We start from the raw sequence: 12,809 nt of genomic DNA on the forward strand, positions 1-12,809 counted from the left end.
ATAATTGCAGAGACAGGGAGCGTGGCAGCAGGCAGGAGGAGGGACAAGAGACCCGAGGCAGCAGTTTTCCAAAGTGTAATATCCTTGCTAGACTTTTCCAAGCTGTTCCTCTAACCAGAAAAAGGGATGCTTTTGGAGCTGCAGCTGATCCATCCGAGGAGATGCTCCAAACCCTCCTGCTCGGGCTGGCTCAGCAAATGGGAATCTGGGCATGCAAGTCAGGTTCATCTGTTTGGAGGGGGAATGGATCACTGTCAATACTCCATTAAAATGTTGAAGGGAGGCCAAGAGCACAGCCCAGGGACAGTGAGGGGGTGGGGAAGAATGGCATGCAAACAGGGAGGCAGGCTAGATTGCACCAAAACCTGAATGTTTCACTCCATTATGGAGCAAGTGCCCATAGCAGATTCTGTTGCTTACCTAATGCACAGCTGCTAGAAATAAAAGGAGCCCTGTCACTAATCTCACCCTGAGAGCCCCATTCATGCCACAGAAGAGATATTCTTAACCCTCTGCATTTGAGTCTAGGGACAAAGTTTTGGTGGGGAGATAAAGGAAAAAGGCTCAACTGTGCAGGCTGGGCTGTGGCTGACACCCAGCTCCACAGGGATGACAAGGGGGTTCTTCCTCCTTGTGCCAAAGGCAGTGGAAAAAGCCAGCAGGGAAGACCAGCTCATGAAACAGGAACAGAGTCCTTGTGTCCTAGCTGATTTTCTGTCCATGGGTTTGTGGTGGTGACACTCTCTTCCTCCCCTAACCTCTAGCAGCTGAGGTCTAGCTCTAAACCAGAGTGGTTTGCCTTCCTTCACTCAGTTTTCCAGGCTGTAACTAAGAAATCAGTGGGCTTTGATTTCCCCAATTCTCTTCACATTTACTGCTGCCTAGACATGTAGCCACCTTGCCCTGAAGTTACTATGAACCCTCACAGTACAGCTCTTATCCCCCAGACTCAGCCTGGTCACCCTTGTCTGGTCTGTAGAAAAAAAATCAAGTTTATTCATGGGGAAGCTGAGTGCACCAAGTCACTTTATTTCCCCTGCATTTAAATCAATTTATTCCACTCTCTGCTGCTTATCCTACATAAGCTAAATCAGGATTTTGACCCTGTGTTTTCCCCTGCCCAGAACTGGGACAAACTGAAAGCCTTGTTCTCCTGTTCAGCATTCCCTCTTTTACTCATATCATCTAGAGGATGTGCTGTTTAAATAATGTCAGGGGAGCCTGAGTTGAAGAGGGAATTAAAGAACAGTCTGAGGAACAGGATGGGGAATTCTGTGTCAACTCCTGCCTTGCCCAGACACACAGGATGGGTATCAACTGTGGCTTGTTTCTGCCTGGAAACTGGAGAAAGCCTGGGTGAAAGAGAGAAAGCAAAGTGAAAGACCATGGAAAGTCTTTGCCTTTAATGTGAGCTAATGTCTTTCCTCCTGCGTCGAACATCCTCAATTTCCTGTTTAACTTAAAAGTCAACACATCTGTCATGTTAGCATCGCCTGCTGCCTGGTTTCCCCAAGCCACCCCCTCCCATCTGCTCTGCTCTCCTCCTCCCTCCCTGCTTCTCTCCCATTGCTCCTCAGAGCCTGGGGGTGTGTGTGTGTTCCTGCACTGGTGTTTTCTGCTGGCTGAGGGGCTTTTCCATCGCTCCTGTCTCAGTACCTGGGCGTGCTGGCAGCGGGATGATCGGCTTGGCTTGCAGAGCATTTGCTTCTAATCTCCGGCTTGTGGCATCCCAGCAGAGAGGGGCAAAGCTTGCAGGAGCAGCTCTGCGGGCTGGGCAGAGGGGAAATGGCTGGTGAATGGATGTGCTGAGAGATTTCCTAGTTCTGGTAAGCAATGATGCTTTTCTCTCTTTGGTCCTGTTCTGGGCAATCAGTGCAGATGCAGAAGAAATAGGGTTTAAAGGGGTGGAAAAGCAAAAGGAGGGAGCTGGAAAGAGACAGGAAAAAAATACCAGTGGAGCTCGTTTGGTTTGTAGTGAAGCTTTTCCAGGGGTCAATGCTAATCAAAGCAAATTAATTACTGTTAAGTGAGAGGCTGGGAATCAAGCAGATCAATGTGTGAGCCTGGGCAGTCCAGCTCTCGCTCACAGGCAGATCCATTGCCCACCCTGTATCTTTTTTTCCCTTGTGATTTCCAGCTTGGTCTGATATTTTCCATGTAGTCCTATGTGAGCTCCTACCTGAATGCTGCTGTTTCTGCCCTGTGCTTGTTATTGCAGGAGTTGTGGGAAGCAATTCATAAATTGCTGCCCCTGAGCTGATACATAAATCCTCTCAACTTTCCTAGCTGATCAACTATCTCCATCCTAAAGTCTGCATTTTTCACTGAAGCCAGTCCCTAAATTCTGCCAAGAGGTGCAGATAAATGTTGCATATTTATATTATATAAATATAAATATGCAGATAAATAAATTTGGAAGGAAGAGGGTCTCACTGGACACTCTGTGGGGACCATGGGCTGTCTGATGTCCTGGACATGGGATTATTCCAAATGAGAGGTTTGCATGTCAGTGTCTCACAGGATTCTCAAAATAGGTGTCCTGCATCTCAGCTGAGTGACAGCAGAGCTCTTGTACCAGGGATGAATTTAGGGCCCTTGTTTAAAGAGGATCAGGGAATAATAAACCTAAGAGCAGCCTTTGCAATCTGGCTGTATTGAATCTGCAAAGGTCTGTACATAACAAAAAAAAGGAGAAATGTAGTGGGGGAGCTTTGGCAATTTTTCTAACAGGTTTAAAGATATGACCTTCTTGACAGACCTGTGTTTCACACAAAAACTGATGCAGGATTTGGGCATACCAAACCATTTTTTTTCTAGATTCATGTATGGCAAGCAGAATTAGAACTAGTTCTGGAGAACATTTCAGAGCTGACTTGTTTATAAAAATATTCCTCTCATGATGTATTCATGCAGAAACCTCCACTTGCTGAAAACTCACACATTTCCTACTCTTTGATGTTAGATGCTGTGGCAATGAGAGTAAGTCACTTTGGGGTTTGTGATTATTTTAGAACAACCTAGACATTTCAAGCACCAGTTTTATTATATTTAAAGAAAAAGATCCTCCTCTCTTCAGCAGCAGGTTTTGACTTGGAGTTTTGTTTCAAGTGTGTGCAGGGGGACAATCTTTTCACTAAATCTGTGTAGTTAGCAGAGGGTGAAGAGAACACAGGGAACTGGAAGGGGCTTTGCATGACTAAATCCCAGCACAGGGCAAGAAGGAAAGAGTGCAGGTGCAGGAATTGCCCAGTTTGTTTTATTTGGGGGTTGATAATATGAGGAAATCATCTTAGACAGGACAGCTTTTGCATCCTTTAACCAAAATACCATGGTTTGAAATTCCTTCATGTTACCTGGAACATTGCTTCTGAACACCAGTAATGTCTATAAATTATTTTTATTGTTGAATTTTCTTCTAAAACCTGCAGTAATGTTGATGCCAGAGTGCCTCTGCTGTCATTTTGGTGTTGTGAGCACTCATTCAGTCTGAGGTGCTGGCCAATGGTGACTGTGCTTTCCTGTCCCTCTGCAGTGCTGCCTGGCACAGTTAATTTCCCCTGTTTAATTAATGGCTCTGTAATATTTATAAAGAAAAAAACCTCATACCCATCTGCGATAACTTTGGTGCTTCTGCCAAGATGAAATTCTAGGGCCAAATGAATATTACAATATGCTGGATATAGAGATGTTTATAAAGTTCCAAATTTCCTGAGCCATCCTGATTTGATAATGGGGAAGTGAAGGACTGATCCTAAGCTCTGTCTCTGGACATAAACAGGATGGAATGTGGTACAGAATTAATGAATTTTATTACTTTAATTGAATTTTAGTGTTTTGGGGTTATCAAGGGTGGATTTCCCTTGTGAAAAAAAAAATCCATTTGGTGAGGCCAGGGAGAAATATGGGATCTTAAATGAAGAATACTCCAGATCATTCCTGTGATGGCACTTGGCATCAGTCATCATCTCTTCAAGACAAGGCAATCAAGAAGATGGAAGATGAAACCTTTCCTTGCCAAGGGAGACTTCCATATTATTTGATTGAAATTGGAATCCTGTCACCTCATGCTTGTCTCTCCAGGTTTTTCTTACCACATCTGCTAAATTCCCAGCAGCTATTTGTGCTTGAAGTGAGCCCTTCCTCCCTCACAGCCCATCTGCTCAGCCTGTGAGTTCTCCCCCTGCAGTCACGACGTAGTGAGCAGGGTTATGGCAGAGGAAACTCACTGGTGTAGGGGAGAAGGAAGGTGGGATTGGCTGAGGTGGCCTTGGCTGTGCTGAATTTGAAAGAGGAGCTGGGTTAAAACTGAGGGAGGAACCTCTTATGAATGAGATTTTAGTCAGAGAAAGGGAGCTGGGGAGCTCAGGCCACTTTGAGGACAATTCTGTTTTTCTAGTACTGTCCTAGGGAATCTTTACAAATAGATGTCAGAGAGTCTCCAATATCTAAGGTGACAACTCACCTGGGCATGTTCCTGACTGCCCTAATGCCAGGGAGGGAGAAGAAATTACAGCTTCTCTTGCTGGGAGGAGGTTGAAATGTGAGAGCACTGTAGGTATTCTAATCTCCCTCATTAAAGTTGGAGGGGTCACAGGTCTTCAGAGGTGTTTGGTGCTCATCTTTGTGTGTCAAACCTGGAGATATAGCAGATAGAGAGGGATGCAATCAAGATCTGAAAAGTTGTGATGTGGAGGAGACAGCAGGGCTGATGATTTCTCAAATCCCAGACCCAGGGAACATCAGGATGGGCTAAGAGAAGCCAGGTACAGTTCCAAGACACCTCTTGGTATGTGTCAGGTCTGATGCTGGGCAGGCTCCTCCAGGAGCTGCTGCAGGGCAGTGAGGGCTCATTTCTCACTGATTCACTATTTCCAGCCAAATTCGGTGTTTTGTTGGGCTTCACAGCAGCTCTTATGGAAGATGAGTTTGCAGGAATCTGGAATTCAGCAGCTCCCAGCTGGGTGATGGATGGATTTGTCCAAGCCCTGGTTCCCAGCACAGCAGCTGCCTCCTCAGCCTCTGGGCTGGGAGTAAGGCATGGTGTGCTCTGAGCAGCACTGCAACGTGGAGATTTTCCCATTCCTGGCCTGGAGATAACCCCTGTGGGGTGTTCTGTAAAAAGTGACAGGTGAACAGATCCCTGCAGGATGTTTTTCACCTGGGGGAAGGGCTGTGGGAGCCAATCTGCTTGTGCACATGACAGGCTCCACAGCCCTCCTGCTCTCTGCAGGCGAACTGAAGGCCAGGACACAAGTGGTGTCTCAGGGATTGCTCCCACCACATCCCTCTGGCAGCAGGGAAAATCCTGCCTCCTCCAAGGGACACTTCTCCTGCCCTCTGTGCCAGGTGGTCAGGCTGCTGCAGATTAACTGCTGTAATTATTGCAGCTTACAGGTTCCTGACCTCCTGAACTCATATCTGAGCCCTTCTCAGGCATGCAGGGCTCTCCTGGTGTCTCCTCTCTGCCCTGACACTCAGAGGAGAGCCCATAGAGGAGGTGGTGGTGAAATTTTTGAGGAACATCACTTATTTTGCAGTTCCTTAGGCAGTCATGATCCTCCATCCTTGTCCTGCAGCTCCTGTGAGTCACACTCCCATGGGGAGCAGCACATGTGGGGAATCAGGTTAGAGGCAGATCAGATTTGATGCCTCCAAGGGGATGATTGAGGGTTTGGGAGACAAGAATGGAAGCCTTCAAAATTCTTCTCCAGCTGTACTTGGCACAGAGGGTGTGTTGCACAGATGGATAAAAGTTCCTACTGAGGGATAGAAGTTCTTTTAGATTTATAAACTATCCTGGGTGAGTGGATCCTGATGTCATTCTCAGGGCTGTAAATCCAGTAAAATAAGTAAAATTTCTCTGGCCTTATACCAGAACAAGACCTAGATGGGCTACTATGAGAGATATAGCACCTTCTAATGCAGTAAAACAAAAAGTGATAATTCTGCTCTGTACACAAAGTCCAGGGCTCTCTCTCACCTGATAGATGGGAAGCAAGAGAAGATGTGTGGCCACAAGAGGTGTGGGCTTTTTACAAAATGGCAGCTGGTTCTCAAATGCTTCCAGCACCCTACAAAGGAGGAAATCTGACCCAAATTCCTCTCATCTGCTTCCACTGAGAGCCAGTGGGATCAGCCATTTCTTGGGGGGGTTCATTTGTCCTTCTACGCCCCCAAACCAATGCACTTGCAACCCAGTGCATTTCAGATGTTTCATCAGGACTGTTTCATTGCAGCAATCTAGTGTGCATTAATTATAAGCCTGTGTAAAGGAGGTGTTAAATGATTTATTCCTAGACCCAGATTGAGAAATCCCAGTGGTTTCTTCTCCTGATGTGTAGCTGCTGTTGAAAAAGTCAGACTTGCTGGCATTGAGGAGGAGATGAGGAGTATTTTCTCTTGCAGTTCAGCCCCAGAATTGCTGGGCTTGGTGCAGGCTGAGAGCCCCTGGTGAGCCAAGGCAAGCTGGGACCAGCATGGAAGGAGCAGGGAGCCCATCTCCAGCACATGCATGACAAATCCTGCTGTCACCACTGCCAGACGCCGGCCCTTGGGGACTCTGGTGATGCCCTGACGTTGGGACACCCTTGGGAAGATGGGGAATGCCTTTTTACATTCTCAGAGCCAGAGGATGGGAATTAAGAGTCATTTTAATTAGTCTTGTACTTACTATTTATCACTAATTTATCAGTAATTTACTATTTATTAATAAATTTATTTATTTTATAAATATATTTATAAATATATTAAATATAATACATGATATATATTATATATTATATATTATATATTATATATTATATATTATATATTATATATTATATATTATATATTATATATTATATATTATATATAATATATTGTATATTATATATTATTTTAATATTTAGTTTATATATTTATTTATTTTATAAATAAATTTATAATTTTTTTCTATAAAGCATATAATGCTTTATATGTTGATAAAAAGCATTTATCACTGTATGCTTTTGGTGGTTTTTTTTCTTCTTTTAGATAAGAGTGTTTAGGGTTGGTTATTAGTATCTATTTTATAGTTCTAGCAAGAGAGGATCCTTTGTTCTTAGGAGCTAAGACAGTGCTGGGTACTGGGGATTTTGCAGAGATCAGGGGCTCTTGGAAACATTCATATACCATTTCTGACCAGAAAGCATTTGGTGTTGTGAGACGATTTTGGAAATCAGGCATGACTACACCAGGTCACTTTGGGGTCTCTCCTTAAGGCTTTATTTCCAAGTTATCCTCCGAAAGCATCTATAAAATAGATACTAATAACCAACCCTAAACACCCTTATCTAAAAGAAGAAGAAAAACACCACCAAAAGCATATGGTGATAAATGCTTTTTATCACCATATGAAGCATTATATGCTTTATATAAGTGAATTTTATAAATTTATTTATGCTACCAACAGAGTCTGTGCTGAATGCTGCACAGCCAAGCCACGACAGATGATGTCCTTTCAACTCCTGTAATCCCTCTGACACACACAGGACAGGCACTAAGGGAATGAGGAAAGATTAGGAAAAGCCTGATTTTACCCCTTGCAAATTCTGCAAAGTCTTGTCTGTAGCTAAAGTTTACACCCTGCCTGCCTTAAAACCTGAAAGAAATGGGAGAGAGCTCAAGTCCTGCTGACTCACAGGGTGCTGAGCACAGCAATTTCCCAGCTATCAGTAGGAAAGGAAGGAATATTTACACCTGGGAAGATTTACATCAGGGAATTTGGAAGGGAGGAATGAAAAATGTGGTGCTTCAAAGCCATGCTGTTTGAAAGCTGTCACAGCCAGAGCAGAGGGCTGAAACAGGGCTCACATTTGGCTTTCTCCAGAGCAAACGTGTAGAGGAGGCAAGTTCTGAGGATGGAGAGAGGCTTGGTGAGGATGAGAGCCCTCATCCCCCCTCACCCACTCTGTGCCAGGCAGCTGCTGCTGGTCCCTGCTGTTCCAGGCCATGCAGCTGATTAAATATTGAAAGGGTTTCCTTGCTGCTGCTTGAAAAGCTTCTGTCTGGATGAAAATGAAGTGATGTGAGGACAAGTTTGTGCTGGTGAAATTATGCCTGTTTGAATACATCTGGCCATGCCGTACAAACAGACCCAAAAAGGCTCTGTGGGTTTCAATGAAAAGGCATCATCAGGACGTGGGTTTGGGCTCCTCATTTCCAGAGCCAAGGTGTGGGAGTGCTCAGGGAGGTGGGGATTGCAGATGGGGGTCAGGCTGAGCTGTCACAGACCTGGTGGCATCCAGAGGCTGTTGCAGGTGCTCCAAGGCTGGCTGTGATGGGTGCCAACACCTGAGGTCTGTGTGAGCACACAGCAGCTCCAGGCTCTGCTCCCAAACCCTGGGACAGACCCAGGGATGGTGGAAATGCAGGCAGAGAGAGGAGAGGGATTTGTGATGGGTTATAGGATAAAGGCAGAGGCAGGAATTAGAGGCAGAGGCCAAAAGTGTGAGAGATTGAGAGGGTTGATCTGTGGGCTGTGACTGCAGGGACTGAGGCATTCTGTCACTTTATGCTGTCAGAAAAGACACATTTCAGCAGGAAAGCTGCCCTCATTGTCTGAGTGTCCAAAACAGGCATGCAAATCTGTCCTGTGATCAAAGGAAAACTTTGGGGAAATGTCTCTGATCTCATTAGTGTAAGTATAAACAGAGAAAAGATATCAACTTGATTAAAATGCTGCTGTAATCTGCAGAGATGGGAGATAATCTGTCCTGAAAGCACCAGGCAGCCCTGGCAGGGAGGACATCCAGCCTGGAGGAGCAGGACAGGATGGGTAAAGAGCTGCTGGTCCCTCTGGGTCATGCAGAGGTTCAGACAGGGGAAGAAGAGAGGATTTTCATCCTTCCTGCAAAGGGAATTTAGCCCTTGCACTGGACTGCATTTATTTTAATACATAATCATCACTGAGAATTGATTTCTGCTTGTTTTATCTATAAATTAGGTCAGATTTTGTCATCATTTTATGAAATATTTCGAGAGTTTGATGGTTGCATCCTATGGGAGAGAAATCTAGAAATGCCTGTGAGTAAACAGCTTTGCTTACTCACAGCCTGAGTGCACTGGCCAACATTTGCTACACAAAAGAAAGAATTTAGCAGCTATTTTTTTTTCCAATGATAAGGAAAAAAGAGCTATTTATCTTCCTTGCTCAGACCGAGGTGATATGTCCACAGCAGAATATGCATTTTCATTATTCTTTGGACCTAATTGAAACTTGATTTCAAAAATTACATGAATCAGTTCAGTTTATGGGAGTCATTAAGCAGTTTGTAAGTGGTTTTTTAGTGTTTCATGACAGTTGTTAATTGCATTTGATTAGATGAACATAGTCACAGCAGGGCTGATGGATGGGTTCTCATCTGAGCAAATCTCGATTAATATATAGCCCTAAGGAAGTGGTCCATAACATAATTGAAATCAAATTAAAAATCAAGATTTCTATTAAAATGGGATGTGTGTTCATAGTGAAAGTCATTTGCTATGATTTTGGCATCTTTTCCATTCTTTCAGAGCAACCAGTGCTTCAATTTCAATTATTTTTTCATAATTATAAGAAAAGTTTTTGCACTGGGAAATATTCCATCTGGAAGATTTCCAAAAGAAAATATTTCTTTTGACATTTAAATATCAAATTCTGAAACGGTTTTGTATTCCTACTAGATTTAGATAAGCTGTTTGATTAAAAAAACAATCAGAATTTCCATCTCCCAACAGTGTACTGAAAAATGCAGGACCTCACTGTAATTATTTAATTAACTGTTGTCGAGGGGTTTTTCCTCTCCTATGTGCTATGAAATAATACCGTGATTTTTGGCAGGCTCGCAGCATCTGAGCCCATGTGGCTCAGCAGAAATGCACAGCAAGTGAGGAAGAAAATGAAGTTTGTGCTGCACAACTTTTCACTCAAATGGGAAGGAATGCCCAGCCTGATATGATGGTGTTCACAAGGGTCTTAGGATGAGGGAAGAGATGAAGGTCTGATTCCATGTTTCAGAAGGCTTGATTTATTATTTTATGCTATATATTACATTAAAACTATACTAAAAGAATAGAAGAAAGGATTTCATCAGAAGGCTGGCTAAGGATAGAATAGCAAAGAATGATAACAAAGGCTTGTGGCTCGGACTCTGTCTGAGACAGCTGACTGTGATTGGCCATTAATTAGAAACAACCAAGAGACCAATCACAGATCCTCCTGTTACACTCCACAGCAGCAGATAATCAATGTTTACATTTTGTTCCTGAGGCATCTCAGCTTCTCAGGAGGAAAAATCCTAAGGAAAGGATTTTTCATAAAAGATGTCTGCGACAACCCATGGACACCCAGGGATATCCACAGATACCCAGGGAGCTGCAGGGGCTTCAGTGGCCTCTCACAGCAGCAAAAGCAGCAGCTCCTTGCCCTGCCTTTCACAGCAGCTCCTTGCCCTGCCTTAGCAGCACGTGGGAGGTGGCAGCTGGTGGATCCCTGCCCTGCGGGGGCACTGGGGATAACGGAGCTGCTTCCCTGATTAACTCTGGCAGCGGCTGCTGAGTTAATTAGTGGGCAGATATAGGATACTGGGCATTACTAATTTGTCCACAGATGCAGCTTGGAGCTGAGTGGGTTTGGGAGGAATTTCATCCCTGCTGAAATAATTAGCGAAAAAATAATTTTCAATATCTGTTTTGAAATGTTTCAAATTCCTGTTTGAGCAGGAATTTCTTCTGCTGTTTCCACTGTGAGACTCCATCATGAGGTTCAATCTACATGAGATTTCAGTTCAGAATCTTCCTGCATGGCTGCATTTCACATCCATCCGGCTCATGCTTGGACTTGTGCCTTGCCCTTGGCAGGCATGGTCATTCAGGTTTCATCTTCTCACTAGGAAGGGAAAATCTTGCTTGCTCCAAGTGAGGAAGATCCAGCTAAACACAAGAGGTGCCTAGAAATAATTCATTTACTGTGGTTGCAGAAGCAGTGGCTTGTTTTGACCAGTCATGTGTGGATAAAACACATCAAGGCAGAGATCTCCCAGGATCCAGCTGATATAGAAAGGACAAGGAGGACCCTCAATCAAAGCCTTTAGTAATTTCACAGGTTTGCATGAACTCAGGGCATCCCAGTGAGAAATCCTGTCCTTGCAGCTGGAACAGAGCTGTAATCAAATGTTCATTTTGGCAGTGGCCATGGCATGATCTGTGCATCAGCAGCTCCATTTCCTGCTGGTTCCAGGTAGGCAGATGCTTTCTTTGGGAGTGTTTTGGATTGGGATTTTGTGCCCCTGCTGCATCTGCTTTCATCAGATTCTTCTTCTATAGGACATCAGAGATAGAATCTTCTGAGTGGATATGGAAAATAGGTGGAGTAAAAAGGGGGAAAGGTTGAAAATGGAGTTACCTGTTAGTTACTACTCAGTTACTCATCACAGAAAAGAGGTTTTCTTCCTTTTTTCCTCAGTGATTTCTGGATCAAATGTGCATATCACACTTTACCAAGCAAGCTTGTTTTGCATGCTTATGCAGAACATTTCTTGCTTGAAGATGGAGTCAATTACTGTGCATGTATTTACCCAGCCCAAGGAGCCTGCCAGGCTCCCATCTATATTTCATCAGCCTCAGCCCTCCCTGAGGCTTGCAGCACTTTGCTCTGCCTGCAGTGAAGGGCTCCTGCACTGCAAAAGCAGCAATGACTCAAGAGAAACACACAGACAGTTAAAGTTCCCTGGATTTAACATCTCCTGGCAGCCTTGGCCTTATCCCCTTAATGCTGGGTGGCATTTGGATGCTCTTTTTCAGCAGCCAGGTACCACCTGATGCTTAATCTACCTGCCACTGGGCGGATGCAGAGAACAAGCTGCTCCTCACACCCTGTGCAAGTTGGAAGCCAACAGCAGCACTCACCCCCTCCTGCCATGCTGTGGTGTCTTTTCCATCATTAATTCATAGAAGGGTTAAAGAAAGGTCTCTTAAAACTTCTGGCTCAGTGGTACAGCCAGTGCAGGCTCACACTTGCAGGTTTCTGCCAGCAATTTGATTTTCAGCAGCCCTGCTGATGAGGTTTCTGTCTATTCCCTCAAGATGCTGTCCTTCAGTCCCTAAAATGTTGCTGTCATTTAGCTTTGTCTAAACATCAGCATCAGTTTGAATTTCAGACTTTGGCATCTGCTTCAAGCGTCCCAACAGAGCTGGGTCCAGCTGCAGAGTCCCTTTGTACCACCCAGAGAAGCCAATGGGTTCATGGAAAAAAGAAATTCCCCATCTTCTCTTTGAAGAACCTGTTCCTTCCCTCTGGTCAAAGAATCTTCATCCAAAAATTTAATTCTCAGAAGAAAAGGGATCTGTTCTGGACAAATTAGAAATGTTTGAGAAGCAAATGTTTGCATTTGTCCATTTATACTAATAATTACTGAAGCCACTACAGAACTCTGAATCAGGGAAAACCAGCCAAATTCTCAAGTATTACTCATGTAAAAAAAAAGCATTATTAGCACCTGTTTTTTCATAGAAAACACCTCTTTTTTCATAGAAAACCAGTCTATTTTTTGATGCTTCTTCCTTCTATTTTTTGATGCTTCTTCCTTCTATTTTTTGATGCTTCTTCCTATGTTATCAGCCTGATGAAACAAACAAGGAAAGACTAGAAAACAGATTGATTTTTTAACCTTCAAAATTATTCCCCTGATTTCTAACGGATTCCCCATTTCCTGGGCTCTTAGTCAGAATCGTGGAGGAAACAATGTCTGTTCCTCTCAGCAGGGATGCAGAAGGATTGGGGATTTTTGTGGATTTTTGGAAGGGATGCA

General features: G+C 44.0%; 1 protein-coding gene across 3 annotated transcripts in view; it reads left to right on the top strand.

Moving 5' to 3' along the window:
- SV2B (synaptic vesicle glycoprotein 2B) overlaps positions 1 to 12,809 on the top strand; it is a 65,240-nt gene that overhangs the window by 4,361 nt on the left and 48,070 nt on the right. Inside the window, exon 1 of one of the 3 annotated variants that reach the window (XM_063169890.1) lies at positions 1,568 to 1,826. The exons of the other annotated variants lie outside the window; for them this stretch is intronic. The gene's annotated coding sequence lies outside the window, so the exon portion shown is untranslated. Of the gene's footprint in view, positions 1 to 1,567; positions 1,827 to 12,809 lie in introns of those variants that run through there. 3 annotated transcript variants of the gene reach the window in all.

This window comes from Melospiza melodia, chromosome 15 (genome assembly GCF_035770615.1).
Source record: "Melospiza melodia melodia isolate bMelMel2 chromosome 15, bMelMel2.pri, whole genome shotgun sequence".
NCBI lineage: Eukaryota > Metazoa > Chordata > Aves > Passeriformes > Passerellidae > Melospiza > Melospiza melodia.